At 38.2% G+C, this 24,308-nt stretch overlaps 1 protein-coding gene across 1 annotated transcript in view; it reads left to right on the top strand.

The window, feature by feature from the left end:
• The window catches only part of LOC149226454 (uncharacterized), a 513,224-nt gene that overhangs the window by 382,997 nt on the left and 105,919 nt on the right, over positions 1–24,308 (top strand). The gene's annotated exons all lie outside the window — the stretch shown is intronic.

The raw sequence follows: 24,308 nt of genomic DNA, 5'->3' as shown, positions 1-24,308 counted from the left end.
TTAGCCACATCAACCTCTAGGGCAGAGTTTTTCAGGCCTAACTCAAAGATGTGGATGTAAGGGTTCCAATCTCAATGAACTAATGACTGTGAACCCAAAGGATAGATGTGAAATCAAGGGAATGAAGAAGGTTGTTACGTATGGAATGGTTATGGCATACTACTTCAGTCCATTTAGTAACACCCCCTATAACCCTAAGGCCTTAATCCTATTGGAAAATCAAGGATATTATATTAGGGTTTGATTCTCCTTTCTTGATAATTATTTGTGTGTGTTGGCTCCTTTTACTTATTTATTAGCTTATCTTTCATCAAGCAATTATACATATATGAAGATCGCAAAACAAGAGACACAAGGTATAGGCACATGCCAAGGAAAAACCCCCCTCAAGGGGAAAACCTAGTCAAGATAAATCTTCCTTTAAATAGTATTCTTTGAGAATCTTTACTCTAGACCAAGACCAGAATTTCCCTCCACACCATGTTAGCCTCCAAGATCTTCGACCCCTTCCAATAACTCTGACTAGGCAACAGTTTCCAACAACATGTAGCTTTCGACAACAACGAAATCTTAGGAAACTTCGATCTCCCAACCTAGACCACAACGCAGAGAGAGAGGCACCAAAAGCTCGATTTTCTTCTTCTCTAGAGACCCTCCCAAACTCGCACTTCTTTCATCCTCCCAGCGATAGACTTTGCACTTCTTGAACTCTTCTTGAGATATCGAACTTGCTTGAGAGAGAGAGTGATGCAAATGACTTCGACCTCCTTCAATATATGGGCTTCTAGTGGGTTGAATGGGGGTCCTTAGGCCGACATGATGTGGAGGACCCATAATTCATATTTGACTTGATACAAGATCTTTTTACATGATTCAAAAGCCCAAGAAGGGTCTCTTCGAATATACAATGCCTCTATAAACTCAATATTAATCCTAGGAGTCCACAATGGGGATTTTGACTAATATAATGATGGCCCAAGCATAAAACCCATGCTTTAATAAGTCATTGTTACAATAATAAAAAATATTTTCTTTATTCTTTTGACAAGTACATTACATAATGACTCAAGTACATTATTGAAGACCGAACATAGTTACATTTTCTAATAAATCACGTTGGATTAGGGCCAAAGACTAACCACTCTGGTAAGGTGAGAGAACAATATTATAGTCAAGATTAGTCAATCATCTAGATTAACCCTTTGCTATGTTAAAATGCGCAAAACATTAAGTAAAAGCACATGATTGCAAAATGGTTAAAGTATCTCTTGAGTGGTGACCCACCTTCAAGAGGATGTTGGATGGTGAGAAGTGTATGACTAATGCAAATGGCGGATAAATGTGGCATATGTGTTGGAAATTTTGAGAGGGGGGCAAAATCAGTATTTCTTTCAATTGTTGTATTATGACAGTTAAGAATTTTATCACAAAATAAACTAGAACACGAGATAGAACACAAATAATTTTATTGATTAAAAATAGTGAGGGCTCCAATCCTCTTTTACAACAATTTCAGGCTCTAACTTGTACAAAAAGATCCATGACTTTTTCAATGCTCCAACCTTGAACAAATCCAAGATCCTACTTGTTGTTCAGTGTTGGTCAGAATGAGGACTCCAATCCTCTCAACAACTCCAAGCTCCAACTTAGTAAAAATTGAGGACTCCAATCTTCTCAACAACTCCAAGCTCCAACTTGGTCAAACCAAAACTTTACAAAAATACTTACTTCAAAAATGCTTCAAAATGTCTTCAATGCTTGAAGGATGTCTTCAATAATGCTCCAAGTATAGGCAAGGATGTTTGCTCCAACATGAGACCTATATCAGCTCAACAAATCTTCAATAAGGCTATTTCAGCAAGGGTCAACAAGTCTGCTCCAATTTTGTCTTTAAGTTTGCAAAAGAAACTCTTCAACAACTACTCTAATGATGGTTTCGACACTACTATAAAGAGGCTTCAAGGTCTACGCAAAAATTCTTCTAGAAGCTGCTCCAACAAGTATGCACAAGGGTCAACAACTTCAAAGTCTGCACAAGCCTACTCCAAGAAGGTTGTTCCTAGAGATCGAAATTTAGAATCTTTCACAAATCCGAATGTCTAAGTCTGTCACAAGTTTCCTAGGGATGAGACTCTTTGTCATAGGTCTCTAGAGGGCTGAAATTATAGAGGTCCGCTACAAACCTTCCATAGGGTCGAAACTCCTTATCACAGGTCTCCACAAGGTCGAAATTATAGAGGTCTTCTATAGACCTTCTGTTGTCACACAGATTGTCTAACGTAGTGCGACGACACTCAGAGCGGGGGCTGTCACCTTGATCCTCTATCTCTGTTTAAGCCGTCTCCCTGAAGCAAGCTAAGAGGGGTAGACCCTATGGAAAAAAAGGAAGACCAACTGGGAACCAATTGGGTTGGGAGACATAGCAGGAGGAAACAAGCACTTGATCGATTTTAGAATTGATTAGATTTTTAAATGCTTAAGACCAGTGCCTTATGGAGTCAATGAAAATCAAGTAATTAATTAGCTGCTGCTGCTTATGAAGTAATTTAATTATTGCTGGAACATATTTACAAAATTTCCAATATGTGACGAGCATTATATAATCAAGCAATAATTAATCTCACTAGATGCAAGATATTCAATAGATGCGCAATGTTCTAGCAAATAAATTTCAAAAGACCAATTACTTCAAGAAACCACAAAATTTTAAATGCTAACCAGATTTAAATAGTTAATCTCCAGATATAAACATTTAAGCACATTTAACTATACCACAACAGAAAAAAGACTTTAAAAGGAATTTCCAAATTTTAATTAGTCTTTTTTCAGAATTTTTTAATTTTTAAATTTTTTTTTTTATAGTTTTATTTTTTATGAGATTTTTGCTAAAGTGAAATAAACAAAAATCTAAACTATACAATAAAAAAAATTCCTAATAAAAGCCTAAGGATTAAATTTTTTATGCTTTTTAGGATGATTTATATTTTTTATTTTATTTTTTATTATATATATATATATATATATATATATATATATATATATATATATATTAATTTTTAATTTTTTAAATTCTAAGTTGAAAATCAAAATAGAATAGAATTAAAGTCCTAAATAGAATTAAAATCTAATCTAAACTAAGGTCTAATCTAAAACCTAAAAGGAACTTTTTTATGGCCTTTTTTTATATTTTTTTTGAGCTATTTTTTAAATTGAAAAAAAAAAAAAAAAAAACTAAACCTAGAAAAAAATGTCTAATTCTAAACTAAATGAAACTTAAATTAAGCAATAAATATATACAAATAAAATGAAATCTAAAACTAAAAAAAAAGATTCTAATTCTAAAAAAAAACTAATTATATTAACTATATCAAAGGATAAAAATCAAAATTTTTATTTTATTTTATTTTATTTTGTATTTTTATGATTTTTTATGTTTTATTTTAAAATCAAAAGTAAAACAAAACTAAACTTAAAAGTATCTAATTCTAAAACCTAACTTAAATAAAATTAAAATCTAATCTAAACAAACAAAAAGAGAAAACACTAACTTAAAAATCAAATACTCAAATATGTTCTAATCATATTAACCCTAAGCTTCACCCACACATAAAAAAAAAATCAAAATCTTGTCTGTGATTGGTGTTTGCAGGTTTGAAGAAGGGAGCTCGAGCAACACGTGGATGGTTATGGAGGCTGCGTAGGGTTTGATTGCAGGTTGGACGGCTGCAACAAGGAGCAACAACATATGGAGGAGGCTAAACAACGATTTGCAGGTGAAGGCGTGGGCAGCGTGGAGCTGGAAGTGGCAACGTGAAGGGTGAAGAGGCTGCATGAGAATGAGGATCTGCTTGCAGGCTGGACGACGAGGAATGGGAGAGCAGCAAATCGATGGAGGGAGAGCTGATGGGTGAGGAAGAAGAAAACACAGAGTTGTATGGATTTGCTGGCAGCTTTGATGAAAGGATGGTTGAGGGAAAAACGAGTAGCTAGGCAGTGTGATGGCAGATTGGACGCAAATTGAAGGAGCTGCTAGCTGGCTAGAGGGCGAGGGTGCTGGAATGAATACGCAAAGAGGGATTGAGTATTGACTGCATGGAGGAGAGATAAATTCGAAAAGATATGTAGAAACTTGGATGGCGGATAGAAGGCGTAAGGAGCTCGAGCGAGGGGTATGAGGTTCGATGCACACGTAGATAGGTAGCGTGAGGGGCTTAGTGAAGAAGGCTGCAGAAATGACACCCACAAGCAGCGTATGAAGCGTGGATGGGGAAAAGAAATTTTGAATGCAGGTGAGAGAAGAAGTATGACAGCAGTAAAACCCTTAATGAATTTTGAAAATAATTCTTCTGGATCATAAACAAAATGGAAAATCGCTGCCAAATAAAACCTTGGAATTTCCAGATTAAAATGTTATACTCTGCTTCAAGATTTATTAGTAAACCCCAAAAAATTTCTCCAGATTTAGACAAGATTTGAAACCCTGGACTACAAAACGATGCATCTGCAAAAGCTAGTTTTGAGGCCAAATCTTACCCTCCAGGGCCTAGATCTGGTTTCAAACAAAAAAATTTCCTCAGGCCTGCAACCTGCAATGGAAAAAACAGAACACCCAGAAATAATATATTCAAGGATTAAACCTAAAAGGAAACCCAAAAACCAGTTAAATAGTTACAATATTCGCAACCTAAAGGCTCTAAATAGCCAGATCTGTTAGTATGCCACAGAAATATTTTTTAAAGATTTTGAATTTAAGATGAGGTGCTTCAGAAAACCCTTCATGCATTCACCAGAAAATTTCAAATGATAAGCTTGGGGTCAAAACTCGCTGGGCTCTTCAGAAAATGCAATCCGGGAGTTGGCTAGTTTAGCCGAGAACTTCCCCAAATGCCCGGTAATCTCAAAAAAAGAAAAGATTTCCTGCATAGCTTAATTCAACCATTAACAAAGAGGGAGAAAACGATACTAAAATCCAGATCTAATGGAGATACCTGCCATCATATTCAGAAATTTAACTACCATTCAAACCCTAGCGACTAAACAAGATACTTGTGTTTAAAATCACTCTTCATCAAGCTATCATCAATGGCTGAAAATAAATTTATGCAGAAAAATAAAACATCTTACAGCATTTCCAGAAGAGTAACACCAACAAGATTTCAACCCCAAAGTCTTTCTTTATTGCACATGAAAAATGACTACAAGAGAGCTTTCTTTAGCACACGACTCTAAGATCCAATGATCTCAAATGACCCCTGACACCCTATTTAAAGGAAAATTTCCCAACGGCTAGTTCGAGTGATCCATGTCAAAGTGATCTCGACCATCGATGAGGATCAAAATCTCTTTTAATCTCATCCGTCGAAATTTTAAATGCATTTTAATATATTAAAAAATTAAAATTTTGCATTTATTTTCTCAAAACTTTGACTTTTTATTATTTTATTTTATTTTTTAAATTTTTATTTATTTATTCATTTATTTATTTTTGAATTTTATTTTATTTTATTTTTTATCTTTTAGTTATTTTTAAATTTTTTATTATTATTTATATCTTTTATTATATTTATTGGACCTTCGAACTTAGCCTTTGGGAAAAAACACCTAGGACCTAGAACTTATGAGGGGATTAAAACATTTTCTAACCCTCAAGACACTTTACATCATGACTTTTGCAATTTTACATTTCAAGGGGAAAACCCATTTGACATAGACCCTTATAGACCACCCATTCTTGTGACACAAATATAATCTAGCAGATCAAGCAATTTGTAATAACCTAACCGAATAGTTAGAATTATTTCCAAATTACTTTTACATAGACTCGAAGCACACTAGGATTCCCCTAAGATTCTAATGACAAAATCCATTCCGGCTTTGGGGTTAGGTTGAAGGAAAACTCTGCCGATCATGGATTGGTGAGACAAAAAACCTTCAAGAACGTAGATCATCACTAGAATATTAGGTTTACCTAGGAAAATACATACATGACACAGATCTGCTAAGATTATTTACAATTTACACATGCAGACTGGGTTTACAAAACAACATGATCAGGCTAATGATGATAGTCGAATGGCATGGACACGTCGATCAAGCGCTATCCCTTTTGCGAAAAAAGGGGGTGTACTGCTATGGGTAGTTGACACGTAGTGGTCAACATCTGGCTCTACTTGGGGACACGTTGCTGCATTGTAGGAATGTGAGAATCCAGAATCTGCATCCATGCAACACACAACAAAACATAAGTAGCGTCCATCCAAAAATCATCATATAACATTAAGCACAGGAAAGATATAAGCTCTTCATTTATTAACTATCTAGTAACATGAAAAGTAAATCTAATCCTAAAACAGAAATGAAAATGCTGAAAAAACAAGGAGTAGGGTTAGAAATACAAAGGATGCCCCATGGCATCAGATGTGTTCGATATAGTGTATACTAAGCATTTGCCTACTTTCAGGTAAATCTGTTGGCTGCTTCTCGGATGTGCCATGTCCAATTCTGCATATGGTAGGACTTTTTCCTATTCGAAAATCAAGTTGCTCGCGGCCGTCTGATGGATCAAATCTTCTTCTCGTTCTCTTTATTTTTCATTTTTTCTTTGTGGCAGGCTGTATCACTGATGATGTGGAACTTTCTGCTTCAAAGCTCTCAGATGAAGTATGTAAGATATGCGTGAAATGTCTTTCTTCATTCTGCTTTTGCTCTGTCAAGGATGATGGATCAGTCTCACAAGTGTCATGAGTTGTAACTTGATCTTCTATGACTGGTGGATTAACCGTGTGAGCATCAACCTGATTATTAATTTCCCTTTTATCCAAGTCACTTTCATTTATCCAGTTTTCAATGGAACAAAGGACCTCATAATAAGATGGAGTTTGTTGCAGCAGATAATGAGGCTTCTGATCTATTGACGTTCCCTGGTTTCTTTCATCCTCTGACCGCTTTTGAAATTTCTGAACCTGTATTTTAATGGCATCCATCTGACTAGAGTGTTCAACCTTCATAGCACTGATTTCCCTGGCATGGTCTTCTTCCATGGTCAGTAACTTATTCTGAAGACATATTTGACTAGCTTCCATATCTTTTATTACTTTGTTGTCCTTTGCTTTATGGCCATCCAGCAATGTTGTATAAAGTTTATTTATTTCCTATGATTTGCTTGCATGGTAGCCAACTAATTATTATGATCGAATGCCATCATAGTCATTTCATCATCCACAGTTGACAACTTGTTCTGAATAACACTTATTTCCTCCTGATAACTTGCTTTCATGGCAGTCGCCTGATTTGAATGATTGAGTTCCATGATCTTCATATTTTCCTCTAAGCCTGATAACTTGCTTTGCATAAAATTAATTTCCCTCTCATGATTAGCTTTCATGGTCTCAATTTCCTGTCGGTTACGTGATTAGAGTGTTTAATTTTCATGCTTTCCATCTCCTTATCACGTTTTTCTAGGTGGGTGCATAAAGTTCTCATATCATTGGCGTAATTAGTTTGATTGATCTCCATATTTTTTACCAACCACATTAGTTCTTCTATAATTTTCTTTTGATTTTCCTTTTCATTGATTCCACAATTTGTCCCTGCTTTTCCACTATCCTGGATTTGATCTGCAATGATACATGTGGATGGTACATTCTGATATGAATAATCGACAGTTGGACCTTTCATAAGATTACTTTCTTTCTGTTGCACAATTTTAGGGGCACAAGGCGAGCTATCTTGATAACCATATCTATCTTTAAAAGCATTGACAATGTCTTGTAAAGAAGTGAAAGAATCTTCAGGACATTTATTAAACCAATTCAAAACATCATCCTTCTAAAGAAAGGACAAATAGATGCATTTTGACATCTTCATGATTATATTGAGGAGATCTACAATGCATGATCATTATACGAGTAAACCTACCTAGATGATTTTTAACAGCGACTGAATCACCATTTGAGAACAAAGGTAATTTAGAAATGGCCACTTCCGGAACATCATGGAGAACATCAGCAAAATGACACGGGTTAAACGAATAATCCATGATGAATAATGAGGGACCAAATGGATGATAGAGAGAGATCCTGGTTCAAGAAAATCAAGAGATAAAAGAAGTGGAGTCGCCACTTCAACAATGAATTTAATTCTAGGATCCAAAAAGCAACAAACAAGCAGATATGAGGGAGGCTTCTTGTCTGGGAAAAATAAAAGAAATGGAGCCGCCACCCAAACAAAAAACGAACTGAAGAGTAGGAGCTGAAGCTATGATGATATGACGAAAGATAAGGCAATGAGAAGATCAAATGATGCCAAAGAATGTTGGCCTTGCCGGCTCAAATGAAAAGATTCCAGATTCCAAATGAGAAAGAAGAATGAAGATGAAATGTCGTTGAAACACCGAGAATAAAATGTCCCTGGCAACGGCGCCAAAAAATGTTGTCGCACAGATTGTCTAAGCAGCGCGACGACGCTCAAATCGGGGGCTGTCACCCTGATCCCCGATCTCTCCATTTAAGCCGTCTCCCTGAAGCAGGCTAAGGGGGGTAGACCCTATGGGAAAAAAGGAAGACCAACTGGGAACCAGTTGGGTTGGGAGACACAGCAAGAGGAAACAAGCACTTGATCGATTTTAGAAGTTGATTAGATCTTTAAATGCTTAAGACCAGTGCCTTATGGAGTCAATGAAAATCAAGTAATTAATTAACCGCTGCTGCTTATGAAGTAATTTAATGATTGCTTGAACATATTTACAAAATTTCCAATATGTGACGAGCATTATATAATCAAGCAATAATTAATCTCACCAGATGCAAGATATTCAATAGATGCGCAATGTTCTAGCAAATAAATTTCAAAAGATCAAGTACTTCAGAAACCACGAAATTTTAAATGCTAACTAGATTCAAATAGTTAATCTCCAGATATAAACATTTAAGCACATTTAACTATACCACAATAGAAAAAAGACTTTAAAAGGAATTTCCAATTTTTAATTATTTTTTATTTTTTATTTTTTATTTTTTATTTTTATTTTTTATTTTTTTCAGAATTTTTTTATTTTTTAAATTATTATATATATATATATATATTTAATGAGATTTTTGCTATAATGAAATAAACAAAAATCTAAACTATACAATAAAAACAAAATTCCTAATAAAAGCCTAAGGATTAAATTTTTTATGCCTTTTAGGATGATTTATATTTTTTATTTTATTTTTTATGACTATATATATATATATATTAATTTTTGATTTTTTAAATTCTAAGTTTAAAATCAAAATAGAACAGAATTAAAGTCCTAAATAGAATTAAATTCTAATCTAAACTAAGTTCTAATCTAAAACCTAAAAGGAACTTTTTTTATGGCCTTTTTAATATTTTTTATATTTTTTAAATAAAACAAAACTAAACCTAAAAAAAAAGTCTAATTCTAAACTAAATGAAACTTAAAATAAACAATAAATATATACAAATAAAATGAAATCTAAAACTAAAATAAAAAAATCTAATTCTAAAAAAAAAACTAATTATATTAACTATATCAAAAGATAAAAATCGATTTTTCTATTTTTTTATTTTGCATTTTTATGATTTATTTTAAAATCAAAAGTAAAACAAAACTAAACTTAAAAGTATCTAATTCTAAAACCTAACTTAAATAAAATTAAAATCTAATCTAAACAAACAAAAAGAGAAAACGCTAACTTAGAAATCAAATACTCAAATACGTTCTAATCATATTAACCCTAAGCTTCACCCACGCATAAAAAAAAATCGAAATCTTGTCTGCGTTTGGTGTTTGCAGGTTTGAAGAAGGGAGCTCGAGCAGCATGTGGATGGTTATGGAGGCTGCGTAGGGTTTGATTGCAGGTTGGACGGTGGCAACAAGGAGCAACAACGTATGGAGAAGGCTGAACAACGATTTGCAGGTGAAGGCGTGGGCAGCGTGGCGCTGGAAGTGGCAGCGTGAAGGGTGAAGGGGCTGCGTGAGAATGAGGATCTGCTTGCAGGTTGAACGGCGAGGAATGGGAGAGCAGCAAATCGATGGAGGGAGAGTTGATGGGTGAGGAAGAAGAAAACGCAGAGTTGTATGTATCTGCTGGCAGCTTTGATGAAAGGATGGTTGAGGGGAAAACGAGCAGCTGGGCAGCGTGATGGCAGATTGGATGCAAATTGAAGGAGCTACTAGCTGGCTGGAGGACGAGGGTGTTGGAATGAATACGCAGAGAGGGATTGAGTATTGACTACGAGGAGAGATAAAGTCGAAAAGAGATGCAGAAACCTGGATGGTGGATAGAAGGCGTAAGGAGCTCGAGTGAGGGGTATGAGGTTTGATGCACATGCAGATAGGTAGCGTGAGGGGCTCAGTGAAGAAGGCCGCAGAGATGACGACCACAAGCAGCGTATGAAGCGTGGATGGGGAAAATAAATTTTGAATGCAGGTGAGAGCAGAAGTATGACTGCAGCGAAACCCTTAATGAATTTTGAAACAAATTCTGCTGGACCGTAAACAAAGTGGAAAATCGCTGCCAAATAAAACCTTGGAATTTCTAGATTAAAATGTTATATTCTGCTTCAGGATTTATTAGTAAACCCCAAAAAAATTCTCCAGATTTGGACAAGATCTGAAACCCTAGACTACAAAACAATGGTTTTTGCAGGCCAGATCTTACCCTCCAGGGCCTAGATCTGGTTTCAAACAAATTTTTTTCCTTAGACCTGCAACCTGCAATGGCAAAAACAGAACACCCAGAAATAATATATGCAAAGACTAAACCTAAAAGGAAACCCAAAAACCAGCTAAATAGTTACAATATTCACAACTTAAAGGCTCTAAATAGCCAGATTTGTCAGTATGCCACAAAAATATTTTTTAAAGATTTTGAATTTAAGATGAGGTGCTTCAGAAAACCCTTCATGCATTCACCAGAAAATTTCGAATGATAAGCCTGGGGTCAAAACTAGCTAGGCTCTTCAGAAAATGCAATCCGGGAGTTGGCTGGTTTAGCCGAGAACTTCCCCAAATGCCTGATAATCTCAAAAAAAAGAAAAGATTTCCTGCACACTTTAATTCAATCATTAACAAAGAGGGAGAAAACGATACTAAAATCCAGATCTAATGGAGATGCCTGCCGTCATATTTAGAAATTTAACTACCATTCAAACCCTAGCAACTAAACAAAATACCTGTGTTTAAAATCACTCTTCATTAAGCTATCATCAATGGCTGAAAATAAATTTATGCAGAAAAATAAAACATCTTACAGCATTTCCAGAAGAGTAACACCAGTGAGATTTCAACCCCAAAGTCTTTCCTTATTGCACATGAAAAGTGACTATAAGAGAGCTTTCTTTGGAACACGATTCTCAGATCCAATGATCTCAAATGACCCCTGACACCCTATTTAAAGGAAAATTTCCCAACGGCTAGTTTGAGTGATCCATGTCAAAGTGATCTTGATCGTCGATGAGGATCAAAATCTCTTTTAATCTCATCTGTCGAAATTTTAAATGCATTTTTATATATTAAAAAATTAAAATTTTGCATTTATTTTCTCAAAACTTTGACTTATTATTATTTATTATTTTATTTTATTTTTTAAATTTTTATTTATTTATTTTTGAATTTTATTTTTTATTTTTTAGTTATTTTTAAATTTTTATTATTATTTATATCTTTTATTATTTTTATTTGACTCTTGAACTTAGCCTTTGAGAAAAAACACGTAGGACCTAGGACTTATGAGGGGATTAAAACATTTTCAAACCCTCAAGACACTTTACATCATGACTTTTGCAATTTTACATTTCAAGGGGAAAACCCATTTGACATAGACCCTCATAGACCACCCAGTCTTGCAACACAAATATAATCTAGCAGATCAAGCAATTTGTAATAACCTAACGAATAATTAGAACTTAGAATTATTTCCAAATTACTTTTACATAGACTCGAAGCGCACTAGGATTCCCCTAAGATTCTAATGACAAAATCCATTCCCTCTTTGGGGTTAGGCTGAAGGAAAACTCTGCCGATCATGGCTCGGTGAGACAAAAAACCTTCCGGAACGTAGATTATCACTAGAAGATTAGGTTTACCTAGGCAAATACATACATGACACAGATCTGCTAAGATTATTTACAATTTACACATGCAGACTGGGTTTACAAAACAACACGATCAGGTTGATGATGATAGTCGAATGGCACAGACACGTCAATCAAGCGCTATCCCTTTTGCAAAAAAGGGGGTGTACTGCTATGGGTAGTTGACATGTAGTGGTCAACACCTCCCATAGGGCCGAAACTCTTTGTCACAGGTCTGAAATCATTCCTCGGGAGGGCCAAAAGTCTGCTCCAATGCACATAGAGGTATGCTCCAAACGGGTGGAAATTCTACTGTAACGATAATCCAAGAACCCACAAAAAACCCAAAAAAGTATGACTAGAAAACCCAATGAGAAACCCTCGTCTTGCTTCCTTAATTTGCTCTATGGCTCATGAGTTGTGAACCTTTTCTATTCTTGTTTCAGATCAAACTTTTGTGTTCCTTGCCTTGGTTGAGTTGGATGTTCAAATGAGGTTGAACAAGGTCATACTTATACTAATTTGTTCATGGTTGAATAGACACAACTTTTGGAGAGGGTCGACTTGTGTTCATGTAGGCTCATGTAGGCCGACTTCAAAAACATGATTCTCTAACTTGTAAATTCAATATCTCTTCAACGAGGAGGAGTTAGAAGGCAAGTAAATACTCGTTGGAAAGGGCTTGAAGTCCTCTACAAGCTTATGTGATTTTCTTCTTGAGATGGTGTCTCCTTTGACATCAATAACAAGAATTATTCCAACAATCTCCCCCTTTGTTGTTATTGATGGCAACAATCTCGTCATATGCTACTCCCCTTGTCATCATGCTACTCTCCCTGTCATATTTCCCCCTTTGACATCAATGTTGGAATTTCTAAGTCTAACTGTTAGAAACCCTTCATGTACTTTTCTGATTTATTTCTGCCTACTTGTTCTAATTAATTAACAAGTTATTTACCATGTAAATACTGAAAATAAATATAAGTACATGTTCAACACATTACAGATCATCAACTGAAGGAAACAAAACAAACACATAAGTGACACCACTATTTTTGGACCAATGTCCCTGGAAAAACCCAATGCGGGAAAACCGGTGCAGCTATCTGAGGGTTTTAATTATTAAGCGGTTTCAGAATACAATCTGGGTGCCAAAACCGGCTCAGGCAACTGAGAATAATCTCAGCAGTAGTACCTCTCAATCGGAGACAGATGTTCCAGCTGAAACCCCGGATAAACACTCCGACAACTCCCAGTTCCAATCTGCCCCACAAAAACCCCAGTGTCAGCCTCTAGGGATTGCGTCAACCCTTTCTGGCCAAGCGTCTGCCCAACGTCACCCTAGCTCGCCCTGCGTCAGCCTCTGGAGGCACTGCATCAGCCCTTAAGGCTTAGAGCCTATGTGTTACCCACGCTGGCTCTATGTGGCATTGCGTAGCTCCTGGTTGCCTTTGCGTGGGCCCTGACTGGCTCTGTGTGATCCTCTAGCTGGCTCTGCGTCCCTCTCTCCTAGCTTCTACACTGATCCTCTCGGTACTATCTATGCCTCTCTGCTTCTGTATTCACTGCCCCTCAGCTGCAACTTTGATCACTCCTTCGATTTCCTCAGCAAACCCTGCCCCAAAAAATCGAATTCTTGATCAACTCGGTGTGTCCTCCAAGTGACCCTCAAGCTTCCTTTTATACTTTTCTCGTTGACAAATCAACAATCGAGATTAAGTCCCTAATCAACGACTAAGATTAATTCTGGCTTTATCCATGACATTTGGACCATTCTAACACAGTTTTATATTGATACACATTAGTATTTTATTTTCCCTAAATTTAGACTTAGGGACTCCATTAAAAATATTAATTATTTTAATATCTCCGAAACTATTTAGAATCTGTCCAAACCATTTCTGGGTATTGGAGATGTCGTGTGCCTTAGCTTCTCCACCATGTTTTGAGGCTAGAGCACATCCGATGCTACCCCAAATCAACACTCCCTCTTAGCGAGGACTGTGCTCTAGTAATACTCCTAATTGAGCATCACCCTGATCATCCAACATCAGTCCTTATGCTGATGCTAGGCCTGCTGCCCAACATCCTCTGAAGCTGCTGCATCATGTACTGCTACCCATGGCCCTTCCACTGCCACTGTTGCATCTGTACAACAACTCCCTCTGCATCCGTGCTGCTACCCATGGCTCTGTCACTACCACCCACTGCTGCATCTGCACTGCAATCCCTCTCTTCATGCTGAATCGTGCTGCCCATAACACTGCCACTGTTAACTATTGCACTACAACTCAGTTACTGAGAAGTAAGTAACTGATCTCCTAACTCTGACATCTCTGTCAGGCTAGAGACACCCTCGATGTTGAAACTCCCTCTGTCGCTGACAAGTGCTCCCTCTTTGACCTCTGTGCTGCTGCAACAACTCTATGCATCTCGCATTGCTGCCTCACGCTATCCTAGGAATCCTGCACTGTAGCTCCCTCTAACGCTCCATCTGCATTCGTCTCTACTTGCATCCGCTAGTACTGCTACTCCTCTTCGAGGCTCCCGTAGCAAGGTATAATCCAAAAGGTTGGGTACCTCAAGGATCCTGCCCCTCATCGCTTGTAGTCTGTCTGACTACAGTTCAATGTCCCCCACTTCCTCTCAAGTGGCGTATGAGCACTCATGGCACAGTCATCATCTGTCTCCACTTCCTTCTCTACCCTTGCTAGCGCAACCTTGGTCTCGGAAGCCTCTCCTTTGCTCTTCTTCCTTGGACACTGGCTTGCATAGTGACCCAGTTCCCCACAGTTGAAGCATTTGACCTTGGAGAGGTCCTTCTTCTTCCATTTCTCCTGCTTTCCCTTAGATGCTAGGGCAGCATCCTCCTCTTCCTCCTTCTTGATTCCGATCCCTTGTCGCTGCTTCCCACCTTGCTTAGCCTTTTGATCTCTTCTTGGCGATGAGCTGCCCACATTTCCTCCCAATCTGGAAGGGTCGCCCTGCCCAGTATGCTCTGGACAAACACCTCCTAGTCTTTAGAGATGGCCCCTATGGAAGTCAACTGATCTCGAATCTCCTTCAATCGACCGAGGAAGGTGTTGATCCATTCCCCTTTCTGCATCTGGTATGACTGCAACTGATTTTCAAGTAGCATCCTTCTCTACACAGAAGTGTGTTGGTACAATTTCTTTAGGGCCTCCCACATCTCATTTGCCGTGTCCATTTCGGTAATATGTTGTACTACATGGTCCTTGACCCCGTCAAGGATGATGCTTTTGGCCCTCGCCATTGTCTCCTTGTACTTGTCGTTCTCAGCTGGGCCAATTGGGATTGCTATCGTCATTAAGATGAATTGATTGACATGATTCCTGTCTAGAACAGACAAGATTCTAGCCTTCTAGACTACGAAGTTTGAGGCTCCGTCCAGTCTGTCCTGGCCTCTTACCCCATTCACTACCATCTTGCTACTCCTCTACTTCCCTCCTGGAAGTTCTTGGTGTGACTACCTCTGAGCCTCGATTTCCCTCCTGGAAACCCTTCTGCCAATGTCGAGATGCCCCCACTTCGATAGTTAGTGCAGCTACACCACTGATCCGGATTTTTTGGCTAGAAATCCTCGGTAGCAACTCCCTCCTCCTTGATCTTGCCCTATAAGGTACTATTCTGACTACAGTACCCCACCAGCTTCACTCTGCAACTTACCCACAGCCTCCTAAGCCCCAACAAACTAAAGGTTAGAGCGTCTAGGCTCTGCGCAATCCCGACACTAGCAATCTACTCGGCTGATGTCCTCAATTCTCCTGTGATTTGCAACCACGCTCTGATACCATATTGGAATTTCTAAGTCTAACTGTTAGAAACCCTTCATGTACTTTTCTGATTTATTTTTGCCTACTTGTTCTAATTAATTAACAAGTTATTTACCATGTAAATACTGAAAATAAATGCAAGTACATGCTCAACACATTATAGATCATCAACTGAAAGAAACAAGACAAGCACACAAGTGACACCGTTGTTTTTGGACCAATGTCCCTGGAAAAACCCAATGCAGGAAAACCAGTGCAGCTATCTGAGGGTTTTAATTATTAAGCAGTTTCAGAATACAATCTGGGTGCCAAAACTGGCTCACCCAACATAGAATAATCTCGACAGTAGTACCTCTCTGTCGGAGACAGATGTTCCAGCTGAAACCTCGGATAAACACTCCGACAGCTCCTGGTTCCAATCTGCCCCACGAAAACCCCAACGTCAGCCCTTTTTGGCCCAGTGTCTGCCCAACGTCACCCTAGCTCGCCTTGCGTCAGCCTCTAGAGGCACTGCGTCAGCCCTTAGAGCCTCTGTGTCACCCACGTTGGCTCTCTGAGGCACTGCGTAACTCTTGGCTGCCTCTGCGTGGGCCCTGACTGGCTTTGCGTGATCCTCTAGCTGGCTCTGCATCCCTCTCTCCTAGCTTCTGCGCTGATCCTCCTGGTACTATCTCTACCTCTCTGCGTCTGTATTCACTGCCCCTCAGCTACAACTCTGATCACTCCTTCGATTTCCTCAGCAAACCCTGCCCCAGAAAATCAAATTCTTGATCAACTCGGTGTGTCCTCCAAGTGACCCTCAAGCCTCCTTTTATACTTTTCTCGTTGACAAATCAACAGCTGAGATTAAGTCCCTAATCAACGGCTAAGATTAATTCTCGCTTGATCCATGACTTTTGGACCATTCTAACACATTTTTATATTAATACACATTAATATTTTATTTTCCCTAAGTTTAGACTTAGGGACTCCATTAAAAATATTAATTATTTTAATATCTCTGAAACTGTTTAGAATCTACCCAAACCATTTCTGGGTATTGGAGTTCTTGTGTGCCTTAGCCTCTACACCAAGTTTCAAGGCTAGAGCACATCCGATGCTACCCCAAATCAACAATCAATAGCAAAGGGATGCTCTAATGGGATGCAAGAGAGATGACCCCCATATTTTGATGAAGATGTTCAAATGCTTCTCGAGGTAGGGGTTTTGTGAAGATATCTGCAATTTGCTCCTTAGTGTTGACATACTCCATTTTGATGTTCTGCTCTGCAACTTGTTCTCGGAGGAAGTGATACTTGATTGGGATATGTTTTGTCTTTGAATGCATGATTGGATTCTTTGAGAGGTTGATTGCATTGGTATTGTCACAGTAGATGGTGATAAGCTGATTTGTTTCTATATTGACATTCTTCAAGGCTTCCTTCATCCATAGAATTTGCGTACAACAATCTGTTGCTACTATATATTCGGCTGCAACGGTGGAGAGAGATATGGATGATTGTTTCTTGCTAAGCCAAGATTCAAGACAATCTCCCAACAAAAATGCATTCCCGCTAGTACTTTTTTGATCATCAACGCTACCTGCTCAATCTGCATCAGCATATGCTATCAAGGTAAGATTTGTGCTCTTAGGGTACCATAGTCCAAAATCAAGAGATCCTTTTAGGTATCTGAGTATTCTCTTTACAGCTAGAACATGAGATTCCTTAGGGGCTGATTGGAATCTTGACACCATTCCTACTGCCTGCATTATGTCTAGTCATGAAGCTGTCAACTATAAAAGACCTCCAATCATTGATTTATAAATAGTACCATCCACCATAGCAGATTCGTTATCCGTACTTAGCTTGCAACCTATAGTCATAGGTGTCCTCACAATAGCACATTCTTCCATCCCAAATCGCTTAAGCATTTCCCTAAGATATTTTGCTTGTGATATGAACATACCTCCTTTGGTTTGAGTTACTTGAAGTTTAAGAAAGTAAGACAGCGCACCAATCATCGACATTTTAAATTCTTTTGACATGATTTGGGCAAATTTGTGACTCACTTCATCATTATCGCTTCCAAAGATCAGATCATCTACATATACTAGTGCAATTAGCAGATTGTCTTTGTCCATCTTCATCTAAAGATTGCTTCCTACAACTCCTTTCTTGAATCCTTGTTGAATATAGTGATCAAGTTTAGCGTACCAGGCTCTTGGAGCTTGCTTTAATCGATATAGGGCCTTATTCAATTTGCGAACAAAATCTTTTCCTTCTGTTAAGTCAAACCCTTTTGGTTGTTCCAAGTATACTTCTTACTTTAGGTTACCATTTAGAAATGTTGATTTTGTGTCCATTTGATAAACTTTGAAGCCTTTAAAACAAGCAAATGCTAAAAACATCTTTATATCTTCCATCTGGGCAAGAGGGGCGGATGTTTCTATCAATTCATTCAATTTGAGAGTACCCCTTGCACACCAACTTTGCTTTATTTCTGATGATTTGTATATCTTCATTCATTTTGTTCTTATATACCCACTTGGTTCCTATGACATTCTTATCTTTTGGACGAGGTACTAGCTCCCATGTTCCATTCTTTTCAATTTGATACATCTCTTCTTCCATTGCTTTTATCCAGTGAGGATCCTTGCTTGAGTGAAATTTTCTAGTTCTATTGTGGATAGTAAGGCAATATCATTCCTTTTTGGTGTATTTTTCATATTTCTTCAAGTTTGTATTCCATCATCTACATCACCAATAATTTGATCTTTTGGATGATGTTTTTGAACAAACTTTACCTTTGATGGAGTTTGAGATGGTTCCTTTTGATTTTCCGGCTCCTTTTCTTCTTTTGCAACATCTTCTTTTGAATCTCCAAGGATAGGATCTTCTTCATTGATTTCAATTTCTTTTTCAAGTAAAGCCTCATCAATCTTTACATCAATACTTTCAAATACCTTACACAACCAACTGTTATAGCATTTGTAGGCCTTGCTTCTTGTAGAGTATCCAAGAAACATTCCTTTGTCAACCCAATAATCGAACTTGCCTGGTGAATCATCACTGATCTTCTTAAAATACTTGCTTCCAAATATTTTGCAATATTTCATTGAAGTAGGTCTTCCTTTCCATAATTCATATGGATTTTTAACACTATTCACCCAAAGTTGTGCCAAGTTCGTAGTATATATTGCAGCCCCAACTGCTTCTCTCCAAAATTTAGGTTGTAAATCAGCTTCTAATACTATTGTTCTTGTAGTCTCTTGTATGGATCTATTCTTTCTTTCAACCGCTCCATTTTGTTGTGGAGTCCTAGCAACCGATAGTTACCTCTTGATTCCATGTTTTTCACAAAACTCATTGAATTCCCTTGAGGTATATTCTCTACCTCTATCTATCCTTAAACATTTCATCTTTGACTCACTTTCATTTTCAACTACTGCTTTGAAGGTTTTAAAACATTCTAGTGGTTTTGACTTAAATCTTATGAAAAATACCCACATCATTCTAGTATAATCATCTATAAATAATATAAAGTACCTTTCTCCTTGTAGAGTTGGAGTTCTAGTTGGCCCACACAGATCTGCATGAATGATTTCTAGAGGCTTTGATGACAAGCATTCCTTTGTTTTGAAGTTGGTCCTTGTTTGCTTTCCATGTTGGCATGGTGCACAAATAGCCTTTTCAAGTTTTGCAATTATGGGGATATCTCTCATTGCTTGAGTTTTTGTTAAATTTTGGTATGTTCTATGCTTAGAGAAATTTACTTCAATTTTTCATATTAGCCCAATGACAATATTCAGATAAGCAATCACATCAGCATCATAGTAAAGTGCAGATAGAACATAAACATAAGCAGTAGAAGACAAGCCAAGACAAGAGGAACAGCCAGAGTCACTGTGGGATTGTTCATCTAATTGCTAATTAGCCGGAATATCTATCTCCAAATAAAGGTACTGCTGCCAAGGATATTCTCTGAAGGGTGGGCCATTTATGGCACCCTAGTTGTATTTAGAAATCTGCTAAATAATAAAACCCTCTATATGCTGCATCGGTTTTACCGAGTTGGGTTTTTTCCAGGGACGATTGTCCAAAAATAACAGTGTCCCTTGTGTTATTGTTTTTGTTTACTTTAGTGCATGATCTATATATTTGTGAAGGCTGCATTTGTATTTACTTCGATATTTATGTATTTAAATAACTTGTTAATGTAAAGAACAAGTAGCAGATAGTAAACTAGATATTGCAGTAGGGGTTTCTGATATGTTAGATTCAGAAATTTTCACACAACGGTAGCGGCATGAAGGCCATGAAGAGTTAGAAGGAAGAGAAGAATGTGCCCCTAACATCTAAGGGTCCCAGTCAGGGATAGGGAAACCAGAAGAAGAAAAATGAGGACCTGTCAAAGGTCAAGTGCTTCAGATGTGGTGAGCTTGGTCACTACAGTACTCAATGTCCTCTCAGGAAGAAGGACAAGCAGGAGAAGCAACACTAGGTGACAGCGTCTGTTGAGATAGAGAAGTTGTCCTCCAGGCTAGAGGAAGATTCTGCGATGTTTGCAGATATACCTCGAGGAGAGAGGTGGGGCGATCTAGAGTTGTAGTCCCAAAGCAGTGCAGACATGGGTAGGATCCTTGAGGTGTCCTCCTCATGGATCATTACATTGTAAAAATTTTTGAATCTAACACATCAGGGACTCTTATTGCAATTTTTGGTTTACTATCTCCTACTTGTTCTTTACATTAACAAGTTATTTAATAACATAAACATCGAAGTAAACACAATAGTAGCCTTCACAAATATACAAATCAATAACTGAAATAAACTGAGACAACACAAGGGTCACTATTATTTTTGGACAATTGTCCCCAGAAAAACCCAATGCAGGTAAACCGGTGCAACATATATGAGGGTTTTATTATTAAGCAGATTTTTGAATACAAGTAGGGCGCCAGAAATGGCTCACCCTTCAAAGAATATCCTTAGCAGTAGTACCTCTCTCTCGAGACAGGTATTCAAGCAAATCAACAACCGGATGATCAGCCCCACAGTGACTCTGACTTTTCCTTGTGTTGCACAATGAACGCTGCTCCAAGCACTCCTCTGGAACTGCTTCACCCTCTCCCAGCTAATCTGCTCTCAGTCTGCCCCACAAAACCTCCTCAGTGTAGCCTCTTCAGCGCAACGTCAGCCTCTACAGTCGTCTGTGCTGTTTGTGTCAGCCTATGTGGCTTTTTGCGTCCTCTACGGCTTTTGCATCCTCTGTGCTGGCCTCCTTATCCTTTGCGTTAGCTCTCCTATGTTCTGTGCTACCTCTTCTGGCCCTTTGCTGGCTCTTTGATATGTATTCTTCAGTCTTGGATCGAAATCCCTTACTGAACTGCCCCTCACTGCAACTAATCTCTAACTCGATTTCCTTAGCAAACCCAACCCCAGAAAATCAAATTCTTGATCTCTCTTGGTGTGTTTCTAACTGACCCTCAAGCCTCCTCTTATATTTTTCCTGTTAACGATTCAATGGCCGAGATTAAGTCCCTAATCAACAGGTAAGATTAGATCTGGCTTGATCCTCGTCTCTTAGAACTTTTTCACCAATTTTATATTAATACACATTAATATTTTAATTTTCCCAAGTTTAGACTTAGGAACTCCATTAAAAATATTAATTATTTTAATATCTCTTCATCTGGGTGGAATTTCTCCAAATGATTCTGAGTCTTGGAGATCTCATGTGCCTTAGCCTCTCCACCAATTTTCATGGCTTGAACACATCCGATGCTAACAAAAATCAACATACATTGCTATAGGGGCCCGCAGTATTTAGTAACAGGATGGATTAGTGTCAGTGATGCAGCCAGATCCAGAGTGATAGTGCAGGCTAGTAGCAGTCAGGTACTGAGGAGCGTAGTGCAGTGCTGGCAGCAGTGCAAAGTCAACAATAACACAAACTCTGTTGGGAATCACAATTGTCATTAGACCAAAACCCGCAGGTGTTAGTCAACAATCACGTCACCAAAGATAAGCATCCACAAGAGGTAGTTATTCCATGTCACGAAACACACAAGAGCGTCGTTTTATCCAATGTCCAACAATCTACCCCCCAATGCAAGTCGGGTGTGTATCGAACTCGTGACCTATGCTCTGATACCACTTGCTGGGAGTCACGATTGTCGTTAGACCGAAACTTGTAGGCGTTCGTCAATGATCACATCGCCAGAGATAAGGATCCATGAGAGGCGGTTAGTCCATGTCATGAAACACACAAGGAGCATTGTTTTATCCAATCTCCAACAGATTCTTCAGTAGACAGTGCAGTAGCTATTAGTAGTCAGGACTCAAGAGGTAGATGCAACAGATACACATGATTCAGTATTTTGGATGTTTCTTAGTTGCATTTGTTGCAGTTGCAACCACAACAGATGAGAGGGAGCTGCAGTGCAGATATGGAGTTGGCAAACAGTACATCAGTGTCAATAACAACACAAATGCAGCATCAAAGTTGCGCAGTCATTGGTGGCAATAGCCAAACATCAACAACGTGATAGAAGGTGGTACAATGATAGGGTGTTGTTATAGAATGTGCAACACTAAAGAGAACACCTTCCTCGCTAAGAGGGAGTGTTAGTTTTTGTAACATCGGAGGTGTTCTAGTCTCGAAACTTTGTGGAGAGGCTAAAACACATGAGTTCTCCATAACCCAGAAATTATTTCTGGAAATTCCACCTAGAAGTGTCTCAATTAGATTATTAGCCTATTTTTAATTATTTCCTATGTCTAAACTTAGGAAAAGGGGTTAATTAATCAGAATTAATTGAGATAAGGTGTGAATCATCTAGAAACTCACACAGATCGACTAGGAAATAATCTGGGCCCTTGATTAAGTTTTAATATTGGTCATTGGAGGTCCAACAGAAGATTATAAGAAGAGGTTGATGGGTAGATGAACACACTTGTGAGAACCACAGAAAGTTCGATTTTCTTGGAGAGTTTGATTTTCCCAGAGAGCTAGCAGTGTTAGAAGAGTTCGAGCTTCAGTAGCGATGCAGAGATAGAGAGGGGCAGGGACAGTGATCTGTAGGAATTTTTCCAGATCCGGAGAGGCAGCAACAAGAGGTCGAGTTATTCCCAGTGATGTAGCGCAAAGGATTGCGCAATTAGCTTCAGAGGGCAATTCAATTTCGTTGTGCGAAAAATTGATTCAGCTTCTAGAGGTCTGGAAAGTCTTCCAAAAGGCTAGATAATCATTTTCCTCAGCAGAGATAGGAATAACGACTTGATCAGAGGCAGTTTTAGGCTAGATGTCTAAGGGTCTGTGCAAACATTGCGCAAAATCCTGTGCAGAGGGTCCAAGAGGACTAGTTTTCTGAGGCAAAGTTGTGTCGGGGTTGCTTGTATAGGAAGGGAAATTCCCTTTGATCATTTTGGCCAGATTTTATTGCTGTGGATTGCCAGTTTTCAGGCATCCAGATTGTACTTAGAATTTCACTACTGCATAATAATAAAAACCCACAGCTGCTGCACTGGTTTTCCCAAGTTTGGTTTTGCCAGGGACTTCAGTACAAAAGTAAGTGTGTCAATTTTTATGTGTGTGCTAGATTACTTCTCGGTTACTAGCACTATTATTTTCTACAGTTTTATTTGTGAAGGTTGCAGTGTGTTTATTTCGTTGTTGTTGTAGCAATAAAATGTTAATTTAATTAACAATTAGAAGAAATAATACCAGTTGTTGCAATAGGATTTCAGATTTGAAATTTTCACACACTTCATGCCCTATACCTAGCCTATCTATTCTAAGTGATCTCCTTCCTACTAGGACTCCTCCCATCGATGAAAGTCCATAAAGCGTAGGGGTTTGGGCTAAGGTGACATTGGGCCTCTATCCCATTGTTACCACTTAGTCTAGCTCTTGTCTTGTAGGGTTTCCCTCTCCAAGGCTTGCTAGATTTTGTGGTAATAAGTCTCTCCCTCTCAACCACCTCTTAGCCCCATGTTAGGCTTTTATGCACAACATTTCTTGTAGATTATCAACAATCTTATTGTTCCTCCGGGTTCCCATTTCTAGTGCTAGTTGCATGGCCTTCAAATCCCCCTTGGGCAATTGAGAGTGTACTCTCACCAACTAAAAATCAAGACATATCACCACGTCTGTCGAGGAGACAAGGTTTGTAGATTTTATCCTTTATAGGATGTTGAAGATGAGTAGGATATTATTTTTTCATTGCCCACTATATCACGAGATCTGAAGGAGATTTCATTGTCTTTACAAAGTTTCAAGGGGATCCCTCTCTACCATGTTACACTACCCTAATTAGAGATGCTAGACTTTGTTTCTTAGAGAAACAGTGCATCTTAGATGACGAACTTTGCATTGTTCCTCTAGATCTACCAAATCAGTTACATCCTTCCTTCCACTCTTATTAACCAACAAGAGAAGTGTCGCATT

Source organism: Pinus tabuliformis, chromosome J (genome assembly GCF_031772625.1).
Source record: "Pinus tabuliformis cultivar Carrire ecotype Pingquan chromosome J, CPIR1, whole genome shotgun sequence".
Lineage (NCBI taxonomy): Eukaryota > Viridiplantae > Streptophyta > Pinopsida > Pinales > Pinaceae > Pinus > Pinus tabuliformis.
Note: the sequence above shows the minus strand (reverse complement) of the source record. Positions and strands in the feature narration are given on the sequence as shown.